The sequence below is a fragment of the Papaver somniferum genome, chromosome 6 (genome assembly GCF_003573695.1).
Source record: "Papaver somniferum cultivar HN1 chromosome 6, ASM357369v1, whole genome shotgun sequence".
Lineage (NCBI taxonomy): Eukaryota > Viridiplantae > Streptophyta > Magnoliopsida > Ranunculales > Papaveraceae > Papaver > Papaver somniferum.
In genome coordinates, this window is record NC_039363.1 from 67,505,399 (window position 1) to 67,531,966 (window position 26,568).

Genomic DNA, 26,568 nt, shown 5'->3' on the forward strand with positions numbered 1-26,568 from the left:
GACTCTTGGGCTCGTTCGATCTATTCAACTTATGTAAGACGTTTGCATCTTGTTATTATATTGTTTATATATGACATCAGGTGAATTGCAGTTTTTTTGGTGTGTTTTTATAGGACCACAAGAAATCCTTCCGTGTTTGCCGCCATCAACAAATGGATATATAGGATTTGGAAGGGCAGTGTGGGGCTGTTCAAGCGGCAGTAAGAGCATCTGGGTTGTATCCCGCGGTAGAAAACTATGTGGTCACTGATCAAGTGACGGCGAATTGCTTCTTGGAGAGTTTTTTTGCTTCAATTCATACCATGCATTTCCTTTTGGCGAGATGACCATTATCCCTGAATATTTCCAAAGAATATTAGGTCTAGAGATCCTTGGAAAATCCGTTAAGAAAGAAGATGACGGTAAGACCCTAGAATGGTCCAAGATCTATGAGCTGACTAAAAAGTTGTTTGGTTGGAACGAGGAAACGACAAAAGCAAATATGTACGTGTCAAAGAATACCATGACAAAGACTACTAAAGTCGTCAATCTCAGAGATTTGTTTGGGAATACGATGGGCAAAGAATTGAATGCAGAACAAATTCAGCAAACTATCGCTGCTTATCTGTTGTTCCTCTTGGGAATCGCAATATTCCATGACTCTAATGGTAACAAGGTGCATATGAACCACTTACAGTACTTAGATCCATTGGAGGAGGTTCACGAGTATTCAGGGCACTGATTTCTTGGCACATTTTTTGGCGGAGATGCGTAGATCTTCTAAGGCGACTGCCTGTAAATTTAATGGGAATTTCACTGTATTACAGGTAATGTGAACTAGTTATTTTGTTTTCCACTTAGTTCTTTTCTTATACATTTCCTTGGAACGATCTTTCATTTGCGTAGGTGTGGGCTTATGAACACTTCCCAAAATTGTTCAAGGAGTACAAATATTTGGAGTCGTCAACGTATGGTTTGGAACCATAGCGTCTTGTAGCTAAGAAATACTTTTTCGACAATAAACCGAAGCCCAATAACAGAACTCGGTTACTCTCCATGAGAGAGGCTTTGGACTCTATCCCCGTCGAAGATGTTTTGTTTGACCCATATAGGAACGAAAAAGGAGTTCACTTTGCAAGGCATGACAATGTAGCATTTTACAACGGACCATTGTTTCATCCAAAAATATTTGTTATGCATAACCCTCGCCGTGTGATGCGCCAACTTGGGTACAAACAGAAAAAACTTACGGGTAAATTTGATGCCAAATTCTCTCGTGACTTTCCTCAATGCCTATCAGATGAACACCATACGCTGGTAGTTTACAAACCAACTCCTCTACTTGTACATTGGAATGAAAGGGAAGAACAACAACTAATGATGTATAGGGTTGGTTGGGAATTGGCGGAAAACGGTTACGAGTCGGAACCAAGCTTCCTCAAAGGTCATTTGAGGTACTCCCATCCTTATATTGTATGCCCGGCCACCGAAACAGTGCCTCCACAAGCAGAACCTCCCTCCACAACTCCTGAAAAACTTAATGTACCCATACTTCAAAAGACCCTCACATTGGTGGTACGTAATTCTGGTTCACTTCCTATTATTTGGATGTATATCTATAAAATTATAAAAGTTAACATACTAATGGAATAATATGACAACAACGTTCGCGGATAGGAAAATGGGGAAACTGGTTTAAATGCAAGAACAAGAAAGGAGAGGTACTGACCCTGGTATAAATGAAGACAGTCGAGGAAAAGATAGACAAAATTGAAGATCCAAATGCAAAGGACTTGTGGAAGGAAACGAAGAAGAGGGTTCAAAAGAAGCCAAGGACCGAGTGATCTAAGATGTTTGTTAATATTTATTTTATAGTATTAGTTATGTCTTTCAACAATCTATTGTCGGTTTATGTTTGTTTGTGTGTCTTTCTAAACTTTGAACATCTTTGTTTCATTTGTTTTCGGTTTGGAACATCTTAACTTTACATATGGTTTGTTAAACAATCTAGTCTTTACTTAGGTTATTTTGTGTGTCTTGCTAAACTTTGGAGATGTTGATTTCATTTGTTTTTGTCTTAGAACATATTATATTGGTTAATCTATGTCTAACATTGTAATTTTTATGTTTTTTTTTCCAGAACCGGCACGGTCGAAATTGTAATAACAGTATCAGTATACTGATTTCTTTTCCGGACCAAAGGAATTTAGAATTTCGGCATGGATACGCTTTTGTAGAAAATGCCAATACTCTTTATTTTCCTCACATATAAGTGATCTGTGTATAATTCCTGCATTATTAGGAAGTTAATTTGAACGCCGATACTAAACCTGATATTTCTGTGTACTTATGGTGATTTTCCGGCATAAAAGAAAAAATACTTTCTAAGCCGGGATCAATTCCCGGCATTGTAAAGTTTGAACTAAATCATGTCGGCATGCCCATAGCATATGGTTTAATGATTACATTTCAAAATTCCAAAAAAACAAATGGTTGCGTAGCAGTGACCACACACTTCCAAATTACTCTTCATCACTTTCTAATTTATGAATAAGAATTTCTCCCTTCTCCGGATTAATTGATAGCTTCAACGCATCCCACAGTTGGTGGTTCTCCTCATACAATTTCATCCATTCCTCCGAGTGATTGGTGACTATATCCTTCTTTTTAGTCAACGGATAAACCAGTGGCAATGGTCAATTTTTCTTGAGCTTCAGAATAATGAAATGATTCCCGTTCACGAACGCCAAGACAACTCTTCTCTTCTTAAGAGATCCTTCTCACTTTTTCCACTTTAGCGTATAAGTTGTTTGTTTGGTGGGGAAAAAATAATGAACAACACAGTTAAATTTATCCGCCACAAGATGCCCAGAAACTGGCATTTTCATCCAATATTAAGTAGGAAGGAACTTCATCTCTTGCTCTGGCCCTAACACCCGAGCATGCAAACTATCAAACCCTTCGTCATCATCTACCAATTGTTCAGAACATCTCTTCTTTTTCATAAGTTGTTCGGCCATCCTATTTCTAGCGTATCGGCATGGTGTCATCCATTTACTAACCTCCGTCTCAAAGATTCCTAATTGTTCAGTCACGACATGATAACCACAATTTCCATCTCCATCGGCATCATCCGTATATACAATATACTCGCGAATAAACTCGGGAAGTTGGTCTACATAACCCTTTATTTTGGTATGGTAATGTCTATAAGTCTTACCTGTTTTGGAATCCTTAAACATCTTCATATTACCAATTTTCAGCTGAATTATATCCAATTCATCCTCTGCAATCTCTACACTTCCAATGTATTCGGTATGTGTTTGGAGTTCGTACTTCCTTGGACTACCCCTTCGCTTTTTAAAAGAGACTACTTCACCATCGTGTTGTTGATGACTAGGCATTGGTCGATTACCTTTGCTATCACTTATCTTTGGCGTGACTTCAGAATTTTCAGCTTGATGTACTTGACTTGATGTAGGTTTCTTATTCGGCCTTTCATTTTTGATATGCAAAGCCGCCCCTTCAAATATGGGCGTGACTTCAGAATGCTCTCCATGTTCAATCATTGTTGGTACATTCTTCGGCCTACCCTTTTTCTATGTAACCTCGACTCTATGAGTGGCATTCACTTCGTCGGCTTGTTGTTCTTGTTCCATCGATACGGGTACCTTCGTCGGCCTACCCATTTTCTTTGGAACCGGCACTTCATCGGCTTGTGGTTTTGATACAGAATCCGTCATTTGTTCTTCACTTGATAGTGGTAACTTCTTCGGCCTACCCCTTTTCTTTGGAACCGGCACTTCATCGGCTTATGGTGTGGATACGGAATTCCCCATTTGTTGTTGACTTGATGGCGGTTCCTTCCTCGGCCTACCACTTTTCTTTGGAACCGGCGCTTCTGCGAACCTTGCTTCTGAAATCTCACATCCAGTTGGGTCTCGTTTCTTACTTGCCTCGTCTTCACATTCGCGTTGACTCATTGATTTCAATTCTTTCCTTTGTTTTCTCCTAGTCGTTTTAGTTGGTGGTCTGCCGGGCGGATCTCCCTTTCTTGGCTCTTCACTTTGTGCTATCCATGGGCGTGTAATTAGCCTTAGTTTGCTCAACAATACTTGTCGTCTATCCAAGTTGCCACATGAGTAAGCTTCGTAGAATTCCTTTTCCTCCTTTGTATCCCATGGTGGTGATTTTCCGGGAGCTTCCGTAGGGAGAGGGTCGAAAGATAGTTTATTCCAAAACGGATCAATAACCTCAATAGGTATAACTTCTTCATACTTCACAAGCATATGAAGACACAGAAGCCCCAATGAAGACATGTCGGGACAAATACACACATCACCTGGGTTGCCGTAGTTGATCTCTTTTTCCATTTCTTTAATCATATGTTTTATTGCCCAATGAGAGAAGTTGAACTCTATTCCTTGGAGCAACTTACCATATTGTAAATGTGATGTCATCCTTTCCATTGAACTTTTCTCAAAGTCCTTCTTGATCCTATTGATATCAGCCTTAAAGTATTGCTCCATTGCCCCGGTGACCATAACCACGTTTCCTTGGCCAGACTGAATGAGATATTTAAATCTCCCATGAGCAGACTCCGCTATACTAGTTGCTTCATTCTCGTAGTGTCTATACCGATTTGTCCATGCATGCACAATTTTTTCCTTGAACTTATCCAATAATTTATCCCGACAATATGAGACGGCACTTGGATGCACTTCGTTATATTTTGCAATAAACATGTTCAATATCTTTTCATATATATCCTGGGTAAGAGACCAATAAAATTTCTCCCAATCATTTAGAAATTACAACCACCTTTTATGATTTTCATCGTGTTTGTTAGATCATTGCTCGGTTGAAACCACCAACCGTTGGTATGTCAAGTTTGGTTGTCATATTTTAGTGAATCAAAACTCATGTTAAGAGTCGCTTGATTATGTACTAGAGTTAAACTTTGTATAGGTTAGCTTGAAAGCATTAGGATATGATACATTACAAGTATTGCGAAGTCTTGAAGATGTGAAGAAGCAAGGAGATACAACGACAACAATCATCCTTCCACTTGAGGTTAGTGATATTTGACATGAACTGTTTCATTCCCTAACGTTTCTTTCAACTCGTGCATATTGAAAACATAACTGCGAAGCATATATGAACTCTAGATAGACATAGTATTAAGGAATACAATACGAGGTTTATTGCTTAACTATTAAACTTTGTAGATAAGACATCGCCATAATCATTTGAATGCTATTATGATTATGTATGGGTATGAGGTGAGGATTTCATCCTAGGGAACAATGTTTACATGTGTTCTAAGGAAGTAAGTTCATAAACTTGTTTGTGAACCGAAAAGGAAATTTCCAGGAGTTACTGGTTTTGTTATTCATTGCATATCTTATTAACAACCAATATGTGTGATAGAGTATAACCGCTCACAACTTGTTGTGTTCTTGGTATAACTATTCAAAAAGTCCTGACTTTTGTATTGGTATAACTTTTATTAGTATAACCAATCTTAAGTAATCACCTGTGGTATGATCGGATTATGTCTGCCTTGGGGAAAGGAACCGATCCTAGTAAGGGAAAGGGAACCGATCCTTGTAAAGGAAAGGGAACCGATCCTAGTAAGGGAAAGGGAACCGATCCTTGTAAGGGGTGCAGTACATCAAGGGGAACCGATCCTTGTATGGGGTACAACAAGGTTTATAGCAGATAGGAGAACCGATCCTATGGACATGTGCAACACATATAAGTTAGATACCATATATATGTGGGGAATCGATCCTAGTACCTAGTCAACTGAATATTTGGGAACCTAGTGTGACTATGCGTAGTACTCACATGGAGGTAGAGTTGAAACTTGTTTTGGTAGAACCGTAAACCCATGATTGTGATTGAATGTTAGTTTGATCAATCACAGAGTTCTTGAAAGTCAGATGAACCAACTCTAAACTTGTTTGGAAGTGTGGAAAATCGGTTTCAAGGTTGTAAGTGTGAAAGAGAACTTACAAAGTAAAGATGTCGACAAACTTTGAACATGTGCTGTGAATGTTTATTTCTATAATTGTTCAAAGATATTCCTTAACGGCTAAGAGAAGAGAATCCCAGGATCGAAACATAAGTAAGTTAAAAATATTTTAATTAAGGTTATTAATTTAACTTTGTAGGGAAATTATATAATTAGTAATGTGGATTTACTAATTAGATTTTCCGAGAGATTTCGATTGTTATTTTTGGACAGAGCATTTCCAGGAATTATGAAAACCGAATCTGTGCATTTATGAATATCTTGAGAATATTTTCGGTTTTGGAAATTCCTTGGTGTCAAAACTTCCTTGTCTATAAATACACGAAGTTTGCCTTTCTAGCAAACTAATCCTTCGTAACAATAGACTTCCCCTTTTGTCTTTGTTACTGGTGTAGCCGCCTATAGGAGAGGAGAGTAATCTAATTAGGTGAAATCTCTTACGGCCGCTCGTTTTAAAGTCTTCTTTGGGATTGAGAAGCTCTAGCGCGACCCATTGGTGGGAAACTAGATAATTACGGTTTATCTTTGTTTTTGATTGATTTGATTGACTAACGGTGGTTGAAATCTGATTGCACCTAGTTTGTTTATTCTTTAGAATCTTCTCTTCTGATATAAGATTCACTCAAACTAGTTCAGAGTTTCGACATGAATATTTAGACTGTTGTAATTTCGAAAGACGATCTTGTGATAATCTATTGTTAACATATCCCATTCTGTGTGTGATTGGTCACAAGATATTCAAGTGATTGTGTGCAGGTTTTTATTGAAGATTTAAGAAGATTTGAAGACAAAGAAGATATTGAAGATCTGACTTTGGTTTTATAATCTTTGGTGTGCACAATACTTGTTTGGGTAAAAGAGGATCCAATTAATAATCGGTTTATCCTTGTGGTAGATTGGATTGATTAATTGAGTAGATCGGCATCAACACGGTTCTTCGGATTAAAGGTGTTGTTGGCTTAATCTTAATCGATTACCTTTAAGTGATTGAACATAAGATAGATATAGACCCGACGAAGGAGTTTATGTTGAGATAAAGGGAAGAGCCTTTGTCCGACTCAAATCACTTGGTTGAATAGAGTTGATACCAAACAGATTTCTTGTTCCTTTACTGTTTGGAATACTAACCAAAGAGATTGTTCCAAGTACGTGACTTATTCATAAGTCGGAGGCGTGGGAATACAGACGGAACTAGGTGAACTATAGGGTTAGTTACTTGGTCTCAACTATACGAAGTTAAGTGTAATTTTGTGCAGCGGCTTAATCCTGAGAGTATTCAATTATGGACTAGGTCCCGGGGATTTTCTGCATTTGCGGTTTCCTCGTTAAAAAATCTTGCTATGTCATTTACTTTTATTTTCCGCATTATAATTATTTTATTATAATTAAAGTAAATTACACAAACGTTAACTCCTATTTACTTGATAAGCAATCCAATTGTGTTTGGTTAAGTCCGAACCTTTATATCAAGTAAACATACTTTGTTGTTGTATTGTCTCGATCTCGTATCCATAGACGATCACACGAAGTGTGAACCGATTAGTTCTATTGCCTCGACTCTGTCCGTAGACAATCACTTTCGGAGAAAGGACTTATAGGTAGGAAAAGTTTTAGCTTGAGGTATATTTGGGTACCCTCGCCTTTTCAATTGGTATCAGAGCAGGCAAACACGAAAAGATCTAACAATCTGTGTTTGGTGCGATCCAACCTATAAGAATTGAATCTAATGAATGATTCAGTTAACGTAAAGCAAGACATCAAGAATTCTGAATTAACCCTTGATGATGGCATCTACGATTCAATATCTGAAGAAATCATCTCTAGAGATTCTACGAGACAAGTTAATCTTGTTAATAATGTAGAAACCGTTAACGACTGGAAAATACGTCTACAAGAAGGGTTAGATGAAATTTTCGATGATGATGACTCAGATTTTGAACAAGAAGTAAAAGAGGATATCTTAGAATAGTCTAAACTACTGGAACCTTTGAAAAATGAAAAGCTGAGAACTTCAGATTTTCTTGGTTTTATGACTCCTCTTTGTCGTGAGAACAAGAAATTGAAGAAGGTTTTTCAAGGTTATTATATTGGTTTCCAAAACCATGATTATCTTCTTAAAGATCGTACAAACGATCTAAATTCTAAGAAATTAGAATGTGAAAATCTTCGAAGAGAACTGTTTTTGTCGGAAAAGAAACGTGCTGAATCGGAAGCAATGTTTAATTTTCGACAAGTACAGTGTCTTGAAGAAAAAGCCAGTGCTAGTCTCTCTCAAACAAAATTGTTAGAGAAAGAACGTGATGCTGCTCTAGAAAAAATCCACTTGTTGGAAGAGAAACTTGTTGAATCTGATGCAAGGATTAACTCTCAACAAAAGAGTTTTGAAGAGAAAGAAGGTGTATGTCTCTCACAAGAAAAACACCTTGAGGCTTATCTAGCCGTTACTCTTGATAAAATCAAGACGTTGAAAGAAGAAAATTTGGAACTGAAAAAATCCAATGAAAGCTCAAACAAGTTAATCTCAATGTTAGAAGGAAGTAGAAATCATCGTGATACACGAGGATTGGGCTATAAGGGAATAAATGCTTCAAATATTAACAAAGAGGTAAAAAAATTTAAAGCTAAAAATTCTTCTCAACAGAGGCTTCCACTAATGTCAAGAAAGCAAAAACGTTGAACACGAAGAAGAAGAAGAAGAAGAAAACTCCTCGAGCTCCAATGCAAGAGGATCTACAAAAAGGTAACATTAAAACTCATACTTCGTATATTTATACTAAGCATTGTTATTATTATGGAAATAAAGGACACCTGCAATGGGGATGCAAAGTTCGTAAGATGCAAGATGCACTTTCTTTTGTATCAAAAGAATTGGCTAAGTTTTCTCCTCATAAGAAATCAGATCGTTATTGTCCTAAGTTTAGGCAAAAGAATTATTATAATGATAGTTCAAATTTTGCATATCACTCGACAAGGTCATCTCATAAAAGACCCGAATATAGAAAGAGATATAACTTTGTAAATGTAAAGACAAGATCTAATGTTACAAATTGGAGAAAGGGTGTTTCGCAAAATATTCAAAAGGGCGATGATCCTAATAGTATTGTGAAGGAGAAAGCTGCTCCTGCGAAACCCAACTCTAAATGGGTCCCTAAGTCGTCCATAGCCAAGAACGGACCAAAAGTTAGTCACAAGAATGACTCTCAGCTGTTAATTGTTGGTGACAATAATTACAAGAGTCTTCTTGAAAGGCTAAATAAAGAAATTATGTCTGAAATCTCTTGTACTAGTAAAGGTTGTGATAATGACACTCTACATCACAAGTCAAAGAAGGAAAACAAAAGATGGAACAAGAGAAAACAAACCAAGCAAGAGGTCAAGAATGATGATTCCGTATTAGTCACTCATGACGAACAAGACAAGGATCAACTCAACACAATCTAGTTGTGATAGAATGTGTATGCTCGCCATTAGTGCTCAATATTTTTAAAAGGTGAGGAAGCACATGAAAAACTGAGCACATGATCTCTCGGTTACTTTATGACTAATTAACATCTTTAGGAGATTGTTTTTCTTTTATTCTCATACTTTCTCTATCTATATTTGGGTTTTGAAAGAAAAGGTAATTGTGAGTTTATGATGTTAATATCTACTGATCATATATGTGTATCTCTTGCTTTTGTGGTCAAAACGAGCCAAAAATCACTGAATTCGGACATCGTATGCAAAAGTTATGTTGAAAACAATTTAGTGTTGTGATCTTTCACAACTCTTGGGAACCGATCCTAGTACCCTGTCATAGTGAGGGAACCGATCCTAATACCATGTCATGGTAAGGGAACCGATCCTAGTGAGAGGTCCCCTTACGAAGAAGTGTAAAAACTGTTTTGCACATAACTTCTTCGTCCGAACTCGGAATGACCTTATTATTTTTGCGTTGTGTTCGTAATTCAATTTCCTACAAGATTATGGTAATTGAAATACTTTATTTTATGTTAAACATTTATGGTGTATTGCAAATTGATTTATGAGATGTTTGACTTTGGTTTTACTACCTTAATATTCGATCTCATATATTATGAACCCTCATGGTTTGGGTGACTTTTTGATTTAGCTAGATTAAGTTCTAGACTTAGTAGGTAGGATTTATCATAGGATTATGAGGGGTTCTAATAGAAACAGTATGTGAAAAAATCACAATATGTTGAATCGGTTTTTGGTTTAGCATAAAAGCATATGTGTTTCGACGGTTTTCAACTTTTGCTTGCAATTGTTAAAACCGGTTTTCAACCTTTCTCTGGTAAAGGTTGAGGTGTGTTGTTATTCTTTTGTTTATGCATAAGGATGACAACGTGGTGATATTTCGATATCAATTCTCCCTGGACGAAGATGCTATCATATTGGAGAAGTGGATGCGAAATTTGAGGTAACAATCTTGTTAGTTAATTGTTTTCCTGTTTAAGAAAAGCCTGAGTTTATATTATTGTTGATGGTGTTTTTTAGATTAGGGTTAAAATCGTAAAACCTTATATCTGACATGACGTCACTACAACCACTAGCGCATTTATTAAATCATTCGACATACCTGCGTAAGAATTACCAGGGTACCTATTTTTTTATATACGTGTGTCATGTTCCACGGCAGAACCCTTAGTATTGACCGACATCTTCGTACATACCAAACCCTAATTCTCATGCTACCACGCCAAGGCATGCCAACCATGCCAGCCGCACCACTATGCCAATGGAAAACCATGCCAGCCACATCTCTGCGCCAAGGCATGCCAACCATGCCAGCCGCACCACTGTACCAATGGCAAACCATGCCAGCCACATCTCCGCGCCAAAGCATGCCAACCATGCCAGCCGCACCACTGTGCCAATGGCAAACCATGCCAGTCGCACCACTGTGCCAATGGAAAACCATGCCAGCCACATCTCCGCGCCAAGGCATGCCAACCATACCAGCCGCACCACTGTGCTAATGGAAAACCATGCCAGCCACATCTCCGCGCCAAGGCAAGCCAACCATGCCAGCCGCACCACTGTGCCAATGGCAAACCATGTCAGCCACATCTCCGCACCAAGGCATGCCAACCATGCCAGCCACATCTCCGCGCCAAGGCATGCCAACCATGCCAGCCGCACCACTGTGCCAATGATAAACCATGCCAGCCACATCTCCGCGCCAAGGCATGCCAACCACGCCAGCCGCACCACTGTGCCAATGAAAAACCATGCCAGCCACGTCTACCGCGCCAAGGCATGCCAACCATGCTAGACGCACCATGCGCCAATGGCATGCCAAATCCTTGGTCCCACCATGCCAAGCCAAACACATGCTAGACGCACCATGCACCAATGGCATGCCAAACCCTTGGCCCCACCATGCCAAGCCAATCGCACCTTTCCTTGGACCCAACCATGCTAGTCGCACCATGCGCCAATGGCATGCAAACCCTTGGCCCCACCATGCCAAGCCAACTGCGCCTTGCCTTGGCCCCAACCATGCTAGCCGCACCATGCACTAATGGAATGCCAAACCCTTGGCCCCACCATGCCAAGCCAACCGCACCTTGCCTTGGCCCCATCATGCCAAGCCGTCCGTACCAAACCCTTGACCCCACTATGCCAAGCCATCCGCGCCATTGGCCTTGGCCCCACTATGCCGGCCTTCCCTATGCGGCTAGCAAAACTAAGGCGTGCGATGATCAACGACCACCCTTCCATCCTAGATGCAAATCCTAGCCGTCCAAGGTCGCTAAACAATGCATGGTAACCTTTGGCCCAAAACCCTAGTTTGGGCCATGCCAAACCGCGCCAATGGCATGCCAATCACCTTGCCGCGCCATACCATGTCGACATTCCCCATGCGGCCACCAAAACGAAGGCGTGCGATGATCAACGGCCATCCTTCCATCCTGGATGCAAATCCTAGCCGTCCAAGTTCGCCAAACAACGCATGGTAACCTTTGGCCCAAAACCTAGTTTTGGCCACGCCAAACAGCGCCAATGGCATGGCAACCACCTTGCCGCGCCACACCATGCCGGCCTTCCCTATGCGGCTACCAAAACGAAGGCGTGCGAAGATCAACGGCCACCCTTCCATCCTAGATGCAAATCCTAGCCGTCCAAGGTCGCCAAACAATGCATGGTAACCTTTGGCCCAAAACCCAAGTTTTGGCCACGCCAAACCGCGCCACGGCATGCCATGACACATGTTCCAATGGCATGCCAGCCACTTTGTCGCGCCATACCATGTCGGCCTTCCCCATGCGGCTATCAAAACGAAGGCGTGCGACGATCAACGGCCACCCTTCCATCCTAGATGCAAATCCTAGCCGTCCAAGGTCACCAAACAAGGCATGGTAACCTTTGGCCCAAAACCCTAGTTTTGGCCACGCCAAACCGCGCCAAGGCATGCCATGCCGCATGTGCCAATGGAATGCCAACCACCTTGCCGTGCCATACCATGCCGGCCTTCCCTATGCGGCTACCAAAACGAAGTCCTACAACAATCAACGACCACTTTTTCATCTAAGATGCAGATCTTAGGCGTTTAAGGTTATCAGTTAACGAATGGCAACCTTTGGCCCTATTTTGGTCGCGCCTAAACAAAGCCAAAACCCTAACTTTTGGTCGCGCCTAAACTGGGCCATATTAAAGCCATACTGATCATACTTTCATGCCACTAGCTACCAAACGAAAGGTTGCAATAATTAACGGCTAACTTCTTATTAAGATGCAAAATCTCGACCGTTGAAGGTCTCCACCGAGCCGGAAAGTCTCCCAATCTCAACTTTCCAGACAACAACAACATGCTACATGTTTTCCACGAAAATACTCGAGACATCAACACATGTCACAAACTGGGGGATGCTCATTGGGTATTGGTTTGGCGGTTTACAGCGTGCGGCGTACACTACGCTCGTTATTAGAAAGTGTCATAAGGATGAGGCGGTTAGTAAATACAGGGAGTCATGGTGAAACGCTTTCTTTTATGGAACATCAATTCCAAGCGTTACCGGTTACCACTTCCTCCTATTTACTCACCCGTTTTCCATTTCTTAATGAGACCAGAGTACGTTTCACTTCGACTTGTATAAATAGGCATTACCTATTTCCACCGAACAACAAATTCTGGTCAGAAGCATACAACACTCAGAAAACGTTTGCTAGCTTTCCCATCTGTTATCTTCCCACTTTCTGATACAAGTCACAAAACAACTACTCTTCCAGAATCAACTATTCTGGTCTCAACACTCACTTCGCTTCCCTCTCCAAAACCAACCTTTCTCCTCCACTTTGTGAACGAAGCAAGTCAGGAATGGACATTTCTTGGTTTAGTCCGGACTTGTATAGATTGATCTCTCGAATCTAAAGTACTCCGTTGCACTACATTATTTAGGGTTAGATTTGTTTCTCACCCACATCACACGAAATTACCGAAACCAGCGGAAACTGTTTTCACCCTCAAACAATTGGCGACCACAGTGGGAGATTGGTCTTTCGGTTACAATGTCAATTTTCAATCCTTGATCTCATACTTCGACTCAGACGTCAGGACGGTAGAGGCAAACGATCCGCTCAGGGATCGACGACTCAGCTACCAGACGGCCCGATACGATCCGCTCAGGGATCAACGACTCAGTTACCAGACGACCCGATTACCAGTCATGACATGGAAAGGGGCGACTGGGGACTTCCCAGAGGTTAAAAGCAAACGATCCACCCAGGGATTGACGACTCGATTATCAAGTGACTCAGGGACGACTGGGGACTTTCTATAATTGCGGTGCTTCTCACAAAACTCGGACTTGCACCTGACTCATTTTTCGTTAGCATATCCAAAAAACCGAGTAAGTCTTTCCTAGACAAAATACATGGTTTATTATTTCAAGTTTTCACGGGAATGATAAAACCGATAGCCATGTTAGGTTTCATCCCATGTCATCTACCGACACGCAACGTTCACAGTTCCAAATCTTCCCTGGGATGTTTGTGTCACTTACAATCATAACCAAAAACGACATCATCCTAAAACAGTTCATCCCTAATAATAATCCAAAACCCTCATAGGTAACACTTGTTTATCAACCCAAAAATCCAGAAAATCAAAACCATAAAGCCAGGTGTTTCATTTGCCTTTCAAAAAAAAGCGAAACAAAAGAATTTCAGAAGACAGAAGTGCATTCAAAGGAATCCATTCATCGATGTTTTGCTCTTCTCGAAGAAGGCGTCCTTCGTCATTTGGAGGACCGCCTATTTCAGCTCAAACTCTTTGGACAGCCTTTCGGCTTCCGTTTTTTTTTGTTTGACCACGTCCGTAGAAGGACCTTCGGTCACCTTGGCCTGCAACTTTTGGATCTCAGAGAAACCCTAACGCCCAGTTTCTCGTGGAATCAGTCACCTACCCGTGCGTACCTACTTTTCATAATAACGATTACCAGTCACTATTCATGAGGTAGCCGACGCTACTACAGTGATATTCGAAGAGAAGAACAATATTTCTACAGATTCATGGGAAGGCATACCTATGGCTAGGATTTTCCCCAAAACAAGAAAACAAATTGAAAGAGAAACGCTGGAGTACATAGCTGGAATACGCTTGCCCACTTTATTGCTACCGCGCTACCGCTAACACCAGGACGTGAGAACAAATATACGAGATAAAAAGGAGAGCCAACCCCTTTCATACGCATAACACTTTTGGAATTTGAATAAGGAAATGATTTCCTATTTGAGCTACGCATGGAAAGAGGCAACTGGGCCCGCAAGAACAAGTTCGCGCCACGCCAAGCCAGCGTCGTGCCAAGCCAACAGTCCGCACCATACCAAATTCAAGCCAGCATTCACGCCAAGCCAGCGCCCATTCCAAGCCGATCCAGCGCTAACAGCTTGCATCCTTCCAGCGTTTCCTTTTGAACGCTCAGTAGAAGGGAATCAGCAATCTAATTTCATCACGCGTAAAGATCATGGACGACTTCTCCAAAATCGAACCAAAGAAAATCAGCAACCCCCCTGAGTTCACAAAGACTCTCTTCCTGTCAGGAGCTGCATGATTTCCGGGGACTTCTCCCACAAAATCGTGCAGTCTATGATGAAACACTTATGTGATATTCTGTAGGCGCAGCGTCAAGACATATTCGCAGCCCTCAACCGCACTGCATCAGGGAAGCAGTTGTTTCCAACCAGAGAAGTCGTTCCCAAACCCCAACCTCTCATGGAAAGCACAATTAATAGATGGAACTGGGAACTCCTAACATTTGTTCGCTTGAAGGGTGTCCAGTTTGACAGCACACTGATTAACGTAGACGCTCCGCTTCAACGTTCGCTCCAACAGCCGCTTCACCTCAACGTCCTCCAGCAGCGGCTCCGCTTCAACATCTGCTCCGACAGTCGCTCCGCTTCAGCGTTCTCTCCATAAGATGCTCCAGAATCCGAAGCCGAAGCTTCAGCGTTCGGCTCCTTAAGTTTCAACATCCTTTCCAAGAGCCGAAGCTGCTTTAACGCCGTTTCTTCCTGCAAAGGGTCGTACCACCACGCTCCCCATGTCAAGGATCATGATCACAGCCAGCCAACCTTCGTAGTCAAGACCGCCTTTTGATACATCTCGCTAAAACTCATGATCATGGACAGTTTGCTCGTTTACGCGTCCAACCAATCCTTTTACTTCCATGGATGCCCATACAATTCCAGCCAACCTACTTTGTTACCACGACAATGTAGTCTCTTCTGATTACATCTGCTACCAAGAACTGTTGCCGCTCATTTGTTGATACCATCCAGAGCTTCACCACAGCAGTAATCACTACAAAAGTAACATGTACTCCTCCATATTTTAAGTTCCACGTGGAAGAAGTAACAAAATCACCAGTACGAACGCACGATGGTGATGTCTTTATCATGGTCAACCCACTAACCATACACGATGGAAACATGTAAACCATACTTGGGAACTGAGGATATACACGGAATCCCTTCACTGTCAAAGCTCAGAAGACACGTTCAGCCAAAGGTCATAGCCACAACAAGGTCATCTACTCTTCAAGGGTGCAGCGCAAGAAAATCATCACTTATCTGTCCAGAAGACGCCTTCAACACTTTACAAGGCCACGAAGGATCCAAAGCCTGCTCATAGGAAAACAACTTCAGAAACTGAATAAAAATGCGACTGGGGACTACAATTCCCGACGACCATCAAAGACTCATGAGATAACTCCAGAGACACGGCTGAAACATTTTCTTTAAGAAACAGATGGAGCCATGATAAACAACATAACTCTCTCATTCCTACCACTTCACTATCCAGGATATCTCATCATGTGATATTATGATCACCCAACGTCACATCCAGAAGAGTACAATAACCTTATATCAAATCCCGTGGACGTGGATTCAAGGCGATGCAATGAAAGTAGGCTACACATGGCGACTACCAACATGGGACGCTTTCACTCCCCTCAACCAGGTTATTTCTGATTTCAACATCATCACTGTAGAAGTTTTACGAGCCGCGAGAATTTCTCAAGATGAAGCCGTATATGTGCACCGAAGACTCCAAATGCACGCACAAAGATACATTCACATATTCGGCCAAGCCATCGCATCTAACAGAAGCATAACTGGGGACTGATCACCACATCCCATTCCACACGATAGTCCAAGATTTCGAAGATGGTTCGAAGGATGCCACTTGGAACCAAGTCCTCTAAGACTTGATAGTATCATATCGCCAATGAAACGTCTCCCAACTCATCTATTTCATTCAATGTCTCTGGAAGATTTCGACCAATACAAGCATCCAAAACATATTGTCATCGCGATCAGAGGGTCCAGGCACTGAACAACCTAAAATCAAGGATGGACCGAAAACGTAACCACATCCATCCGTCCCAAGAATGCAATGGAGTTTGATAAATTTTGAAATCCACTGGAGAGACACTGCAGACAAAAGCACCAATCCGGACGAGCAACAGAAAACAGAAGAAGGTCAATATCTCTTTTCATGCGGACGGAGTTTCTAGAGTTTGAAAAAAATAAAGATTCCTTCTTGCTCCATGAAACGGATGACTGGGCGTGACTATGCCACCTCGGGCCCGCAACATCCCTCCTGAGTTCTTCTTAAATTTTACTGTCGAGCTGTTTTCACCTCCCGAACGAGCTCAAAACCTAAATATTCCCGCGTGAGGAGATAGGAAATTCTTTTCCGTTCAGAATGGAGGGGAGGACCGTCAAAATACGAGTTCGTACGAGAATTATACAGTGGTTATAGTAAGGGGTGCTAATTAGGGTTGCAGCGTGCTAAAATCTGAAGCAAGTTGTTACCTTCCCGAAGCCAGTCGTCACCTTCCCAGGGAACTGAAGCAAGTTGTTATCTTCCTGAAGCCAGTCGTCACCTTTCCAGGGAACTGAATCAAGTTGTTACCTTCCCGAAGCCTGTCGCCACCTTCCCAGGGAATTGAAGCAAGTTGTTATCTTCCCGAAGCCAGTCGTCACCTTCCCAGGGAACTGGAGCAAGTTGTTATCTTCCCAAAGCAAGTCATCATCTTCCCAGGGAACTTAAGCAAGTTGTTATCTTCCCAAAGCAAGTCATCATCTTCCACGGAACTAAAGCAAGCTGTCATTATTCCACGGGCTCGCAATTCTTCCTGAATTTTACTGTCGAGCTGTTTTCACCTCCCGAACGAGATCAAAACCTAAATATTCCCGCGAAAGGAGATAGGAAATTCTTTTCCGTTCAGAATGGAGGGATGACCGTCAAAATCCGAGTTCGTACGAGAATTCTACAACGATTCTAGTAAAGTTCGCTAATTAGGGTTTCGGCATGCCAAACCTAATTCAGACAAAGTTGCCATCATCCCATGAAACTGAAGCCGGTCGTCATCCTTCCACGGAACTGAAGCCAGTCGTCATCCTTCCAAGGAACTCAAGTTAGCTCCACTCCAAGACGAGCAACGCAAGCAGCTCCATTTCAAGACGACCAATGCTGACGGTTCCCATTCTAAGCCGACCAACGCCTGCAACTCCTATTCCAAGCCAACCAATGCTTGTGGCTCCCATTCCAAGCCGACCAATGCCTGCGGTTCCCACTCCAATCCGAAAAACGCCTGCGGATCCCATTCCAAGCTGACCAATGCATGCGGCTCCCATTCCAAGCCGACCAACGCCAGCGGCTCCGCTCAAGTCGCACCAACACAGACAACTCGCTAATCCAGCACCTCCGCGTTCCCTAGCCCAGCCAAGATGACGCGTGACCAAGCCAACCCGACAGTCTGCATCTCAACCAGCAACCGCCTCTACCATTTCAAGGTCTAGCCAGCAACACTACGAGTAGAATTAACGCAAGGCCGCCAACACAAGAATCACGAATTCTCCTTACCTCTCGAAAAAGTTTAGTCGGGTCTTCCTGACCATATTTTCATGACTTGCCATTTCGATTTTGTCCTGGCCTGTCACCATCTTATGCTTACCTCGCAACAATGCTCCTGTTCCGAGCTAAGCAGGGGACTTAATGTTGATGGTGGTTTTTAGCTTAGGGTTAAAATCGTAAAACCTTACATCTGGCATGACGTCACTACAACCACTAGCGCATTTATTAAATCATTCAACATACCTGCGTAAGAATTACCAGGGTACCTTTTTTTTATATACGTGTGTCATGTTCCACGGCAGAACCCTTAATATTGACCGGCATCATCTTCGTACATACCAAACCCTAATACTCATGCTACCGCGCCAAGGCATGCCAACCATGCCAGCCACACCACTGTGCCAATGGCAAACCATGTCAGCCGCATCTCCGCGCCAAGGCATGCCAACCATGCTATCCGCACCATTGTGTCAATGGAAAACCATGCCAGCCACATTTCCACGCCAAAGCATGCCAATCATGCCAGCCGCACCATTGTGCCAATGGAAAACCATGCCAGCCACATATCCGCGCCAAGGAATGCCAACCATGCCAGCCGCACCACTATGCCAATGGAAAACCATTCCAGTCACATCTCCGTGCCAAGGCAAGCCAACCATGCCAGCCGCACCACTGTGCCAATGGAAAACCATGCCAGCCACATCTCCGCGCCAAGGCATGCCTACCATGCCAGCCGCACAACTGTGCCAATGGAAAACCCTTCCAGCCACATCTCCGCGCCAAGGCATGCCAACCATGCCAGCCACATCTCCACACCAAGGCATGCCAACCATGCCATCCGCACCAATGTGCCAATGGAAAACTGTGCCAGCCACGCCTACCGCGCGAAGGCATGCCAACCATGCTAGCCGCATCATGCGCCAATGGCATGCCAGACCCTTGGCCAAACCATGCCAAGCCAACCGCACCTTTCCTTGGCCCCAAAACATGCTAGCCGCACCATGCGCCAATGACATGCCAAATCCTTGGCCCCACCATGCCAAGCCAACCGCACCTTGCCCTGGCCCCAACCATGCTAGCCGCACCATGCGCCAATGGCATGCCAAACCCTTGGCCCCACCATGCTAAGACAATCGCTCCTTTCCTTGGACCCAACCATGCTAGCCGCACCATGTGCCAATGGTATGCCAAACCTTGGCCCCGCCATGCCATGCCAAGCCAACCGAACCTTGCCTTGGCCCCACCATTCCAAGCCAACCGAACCATGCCTTGGCCCCACCATGCCAAGCGGTCCGTACCAAACCCTTGGCCCCACAATGCCAAGCCATCCGCGCCATTGGCCTTGGCCCCACCATGCCGACCTTCCCTATGCGGCTACCAAAACGAAGGCGTGCGACGATCAACGGCCACCCTTCCATCCTAGATGCAAATCCTAGCCTTCCAAGGTTGCCAAACAATGCATGGTAACCTTTGGCCAAAAACCCTAGATTTGGCCACGCCAAACCGCGCCAAGGCATGCCATGCCACATGTGCCAATGGCATGCCAACCACCTTGCCGCACCATACCATCCCGACCTTCCCAATGCGGCTACCAAAACGAAGGCGTGCGACGATCAACGACCACCCTTCTATCCTGGATGCACTTCCTAGCCGTCCAAGGTCGCCAAACAACGCATGGTAACCTTTGGTCCAAAACCCTAGTATTGGCCACGCCAAACTACGCCAAGGCATGCCATAACAATGTGCCAATGACATGCCAACCACCTTGCCGCGCCACACCATGCCGGCCTTCCCTATGGGGTTACCAAAACGAAGGCGTGCGACGATCAATGGCCACCCTTCCATCCTAGATGCAAATCCTAGCCGTCCAAGGTCGCCAAACAGCACATGGTAACCTTTGGCCCAAAACCCTAGTTTTGACCACGCCAAGGCATGCCATGCCACATGTGCCAATGGCATGCCAACCACTTTGTCGCGCCATACCATGCAGGCCTTCCCCATGCGGCTACCAAAACGAAGGTGTGCGACGATCAACGGTCACCCTTCCATCCTAGATGCAAATCCTAGCCGTCCAAGGTCGCCAAACAACGCATGGTAACCTTTGTCCCAAAACCCTAGTTTTGGCCACGCCAAACTGCACCAAGGCATGCCATGCCACATGTGCCAATGGCATGCCAACCACCTTGCCGCGCCATACCATGCTGGCCTTCCCTATGCGGCTACCAAAATGAAGGCTTGCAACAATCAACGACCACTTTTTCATCTAAGATGCAGATCTTAGCTGTCCAAGGTTACCAGCTAACGCATGGAAACCTTTGGCCCTAGTTTGGTCGTGCCTAAACAAAGCCAAAACCCTAACCTTGTTATATATTAAATCCATACTGATCATAATTTCATGCCACTGGATACCAAACGAAAGGTTGCAATAAACAACGCCTACCTTCCTCTTAAGATGCAAAATCTCGACCGTTGAAGGTCACCACCGAGCCGAAAATTCTCCCAAGATCAACTTGCCAGACAACAATAACATGCTACATGTTTTCCACAAAAATGCTCGAGACATCAACACATGTCACAAACTGGGGGATGCTCATTGGGTATTGGTTTGGCGGTTTACAGCGTGCGGCGTACACTAAGCTCGTTATTAGAAAGTGTCATAAGGATGAGGCGGTTAGTAAATACAGGGAGTAATAGTGAAACGCTTTCTTTTATGGAACATCAATTCTAAGCGTTACCGGTTACCACCTCTTCCCATTTACTCACCCGTTTTCCATTTCTTAATGCGACTAGAGTACGTTTCACTTCGACTTGTATAAATAGGCATTACCTATTTCCACCGAACAACAAGTTCTGTTCTGGAGCATACAACACTCAGAAAACGTTTGCTAGATTTCCCATCTGTTAGCTTCCCACTTTCTGATACAAGTCACAAAACAACTACTCTTCCAGAATCAACTATTCTGGTCTCAACACTCTCTCCGCTTCCCTCCCCAAAACCAACCCTTCTTCTCCACTTTGTGACCGAAGCAAGTCTGGAACGACCAATTCTTTGTTTAGGACGGACTTGTACAGATTGATCTCTCGAATCTAAAGTACTCCCTTGCAGTACATTGTTTAGGGTTTAGATTTTTTTCTCACCCACATCACGCGAAATTACCGAAACCAGCAGAAACTGTTATCACCCTCAAACAATTATATATATTTGTTGCTTTTGCTTAACAAAATTTAGGTTCAATTGATATTTATTGCATGATGTGTGTGTGGATGTGTGTTTCAATTGGTTCCTGTTAAGAAAAACTATTGTTATATTGCTTTATTATGTGGTATCAATCGTTTAGGCTTACAAAATTTCGGTACATGTGATGTGTGTGTGATTCAATTGGTTCCGGTTAAGAAACACTATTGTTATCTTGATTTTGTATATTTTCAATGGTTTAGGCTTACAAAATTGCGGTGCTTTTAATGTCTATGTTGTTTCAATTGCTTCCGGTTGAGGTGAATAATTATGCAAGTTTATTTATGTTGATTTGTATGAATTATTTATGGCTTAACGAAATAATATGTGTACGAGATGATTTGTTTAGTCCAATTCTATTCCGGATAAGAAACTAAGTTAATTCTGATCTTAGTATGTCTTATCAAAGTGAGGTTTCGGTTATTCAAGTCTAATCGAATGCCTAAACAAGGAAATGCTAGTTAACTAACCTAGTATTTGGTTTGTTTAAAATTGAAAGGTCTAAGTTTATGGATAATTAGAACCTGATGAGAAAAATGGAGTTAATCTTTATTTTGGTCTTATCGAATTAAGCGGTTGTTTTTGAACAATCGGTTTAGAAAAGGAACTAATGTGATTATTTTTTTTCTTTGCTAAACTAAATGGGAAAAATTGTTTCGGGAAACTGTTTCCTTGGTAATATATCAAAATAAGACTACTTGTAGTTTCGGTTTTGATATTGGTTATCGGAACGTGATGTGTGGAACCCTCGTTCCTAACTCTACAGGTTTGCAAGTCTATTCTGAGATTTGTAAGATTCTTTTCGTGTTGTCCTTTATTTTTTCGTTTCTTTGTCATTTTTGTGACAAAAAGGGGGAGAAATATATGGAGTAAACAAGTGATACTGGTATTGATTTTATATTAATTGGTATCACTAAGGAAAAGAACATTGGTACTTGAATGTTTTATCTAACGAAAGAGTAAAAGAACAGACTAAGGGGGAGTAACATGTCATATAGATTGGTATAAAAAAGACATGCGGATTGAATATCTACCTATCTTCCTTAGGGGGAGTATTTTCTTTGTTATTATTATGTCAACAACGACATTTTCAAGGATTGAATGTAAGCGGTTTTACTGTGCTGTTGAATCGGGAATCGAGCGGAGTGTAATGAATTCTTGTAATTTGTTTATCCATATGATGTAAGAGTTTTATCACTAAAATTGACAAAGGGGGAGATTGTTAGAGCATTGCTTGGTTGAACCCACCAAGCGTTGGTATGTCAAGTTTCGTTGTCATATTTTAGTGAATCAAAACTCATGTTAAGATTCCCTTGATTATGTACTAGAGATAAACTTCTTATAGGTTAGCTTGAAAGCATTAGGATATGAGACATTACAAGTCTTGCGGAGTCTTGAAGATGTGAAGAAGCAAGGAGCTACAACGACAACAATCATCCTTCCACTTGAGGTTAGTGATATTTGACTTGAACTGTTTCATTCCCTAACGTATCTTTCAAGTCGTGCATATTGAAAACATAACTGCGAAGCATATATGAACTCTAGATAGACATAGTATTAAGGAATACAATACGAGGTTTATTGCTTAACCATTAAACTTTATAGATAAGACATTTCCATAATCATTTGAATGCTAATGTGATTATGTATGGGTATGAGGTGAGGATTTCAACCTAGGGAACAATGTTTACATATGTTCTAAGGAAGTAAGTTCATAAACTTGTTTGTGAACCGAAAAGGAATTTCCAGGAGTTATTGGTTTTGTCATTCATTGCATATCTTATGAACAACCAATATGTGTGATAGAGTATAACCGCTCACAACTTGTTGTGTTCTTGGTATAACTATTCACAAAGTCCTGACTTTTGTATTGGTATAACTTTTATTAGTAAAACCAATCTTAAGTAATCACCTGTGGTATGATCGGATTATGTCTGCCTTGGGGAAAGGGAACCGATCCTAGTAAGGGAAAGGGAACAAATCCTTGTAAGGGAAAGGGAACCGATCCTAGTAAGGGAAAGGGAACCGATCCTTGTAAGGGGTGCTAAAAATCAAGGGAAACCGATCCTTGTATGGGGTGCAGCAAGGTTTATAGCATAAATGGGAACCGATCCTATGGACATGTGCAACACATATAAGTTAGATACCATATATATATAGGGAACCGATCATAGTACCTAGTCAACCGAATATTTGGGAATCTAGTGTGACAATGCGTAGTACTCACATGGAGGTAGAACCGAAACTTGTTTTGGTAGAACCGTAAACCCATGATTGTGATTGAATGTTGGTTTGATCAATCACATAGTTCTTGAAAGTCAGATGAACCAATTCTAAACTTGTTTGGAAGTGTTTCAAATCGGTTTCAAGGTTGTAAGTGTGAAAGAGAACTTACAAAGTAAAGATGTCGACAAACTTTGAACACGTGTTGTGAATGTTTATTTCTATAATTGTTCAAAGATATTCCTTAACGGATAAGGGAAGAGAATCCCATGATCGAAACATAAGTAAGTTAAGAATCTTTTAATTAAGGTTATTAATTTAACTTTGTAGGGAAATTACAGAATTAGTAATGTGCATTTACTAATTAGATTTTCCGAGAGATTTAGATTGTTATTTTTGGACAGGGCATTTCCAGGAATTATGAAAACCGAATCTGTGCATTTATGAATATCTTGAGAATATTTTCGGTTTTGGAAATTCCTTGGTGTCCAAACTTTCTTGTCTATAAATACACGAAATTTTCCTTTCTAGCAAACTAATCCTTCGTAACAATAGACTTCCTCTTTTGTCTTTGTTACCAGTGTAGCCGCCTATTAGAGAGGATAGTAATCTAATTAGGTGAACTCTCTTACGACAGCTCGTTTTAAAGTCTTCTTTGGGATTGAGAAGCTCTAGTGCGACCCGTTGGTGGGAAACTAGATAATTGTGGTTTATCTTTGTTTTCGATTGATTTGATTGATTAACGGTAGTTGAAATCTGATTGCACCTAGTTTGTTTATTCTTGAGAATCTTCTCTTCTTATATAAGATTACCTCAAACTAGTTCAGAGTTTCGACATGCATCTTTAGACTGTTGTTAGTTCTAAAGACGATCTTGTGATAATCCATTGTTAACAGACTCCGTTCTGTGCGTGATTGATCACAAGAGATTCAAGTGATTGTGTGCAGGTTTTTATTGAAGATTTAAGAACATTTGAAGACAAAGAATATATTGAAGATCTGACTTTGGTTTTATAATCTTTGGTGTGCACAATACTTGTTTGGGTAAAAGAGGATCCAATTAATAATCGGTTTATCCTTGTGGTAGTGTAGATGTGGAAAAACGATTTGTTGGTTTTTACGGGATTGAGGAGACGAACGTGCGGAGGAGACTCCTTGAACCGAGCGAAATGGTTAACCTCACACAGATGCACTGCAAGAAGGGAGTGCTTTAAGTTCAAGAGATCAATCCGTAGGACTCCGGCCTAAACCAAGACAATGGCCGTTCCAAAGTCAATTCGGTCACAAGAGAGGATGGGATGATCTGTAGGAGGGAAGCTGAGAAACGTGTGAGATCAATGGTGATCGAGATTGTAGTGTGTTGTGTATTATGCGTAAGAAAGTTCTGAATGATTGAATTTACTCAGTTGAGAGTGTTTGCTCAGACGATGAGTTCGTGTAGACGAAAGATTGTCTGTGTGAACTTGTCGAGAAATTCTTGTCCCTTTCAATCAGGATTCAGAGACTTATATATTGCTGAATTGAAAAACACCTTGGTCCCATGAAGTGTGACATTTGCGGGAGTCAAAGAGTGGGTAAGTGGAAAATCGTGTTGAAACTAGTTGCTCATCGTGCAGAGACTTGGTTAACTTTCCACCCACTACTTTGATAACTCCTCCAACTGATTGCATGACTTTCTCAAATTCTCATCGTGTGTATGAACACACGTGCCGCAGACCGCCAGACTAAAACCCTAGTTAATATCCCCTCATGTGACACGATTGATGTCTCGTGAATGTGGATTCTGCAAGGAAAACGCGTATTTAGTTAGTCAGTTTCTGACTTTATGAGACGATGAGTCCTTTTATTGCTGAGTTGAACATAATTTGCAAATGTTCTGAGACTCATGAATTGAACATGTCTATTGAGACGAAGATATAATTACGTTGATTGTTAAGGTGAGCAAATGTTGCTCGTTTGATAAACTGTTGAACATTAATAGTCAGCATTCATGGACTGAGCAAGTATTGCTCATCTGAGCAAATATTGATAGTTGAACCAATATTCATGGTCTGAGTAAATATTGCTCCTATGAGCAAATGTTGCTCGCATGAGTTATTGAATATTGACAGTTGAGCCAATATTCATGATTTGAACAAATATTGCCCGTATGAGCAAATGTTGCTCGTTTAATGAATTGTTGACATCGTCGAATATTGATAGTTGAACCAATATTAGCAAATATTGCTCGTCTGAGCAAATATTGCTCGTTTGAGCAAACGTCAATTTAAGATGCTGACATCTAAGCCGAGCATAATTATTAAAGTGTTGATCACGGGATCAACGTAAAATTATTAGTGTTTGAATCTGCTCAAAATTATGTTTTGCAGAGCTCTGGATTCGAAACCCTAGTTTTGATCAATTGCCGAATTGATGATTTGTTGAAAATCATTCATGAAAATAAAGTAGGGACCGGCTACAGGGATGATGAACCGACCATATAGCACTCAGATGTTCTAGTGAGCAAAATGCCAAAGTCTCTTGAAGACCAGTTGGTGAAAGGATGATTAAATGTTGGTTTAATCATTTTTCGAATAGTGCTCCTGTGAGCGCAGGTGGTAGAACATGATTATGGAGAGATGAGGGACTGACCAAGGTATCATGAGACCGGCCCTTGGTGGTCATGGGACCAGATGATGGTCGTTTTAATAAACTCCCAGCTATTTGAGAAGGGTTTGGACCCAGT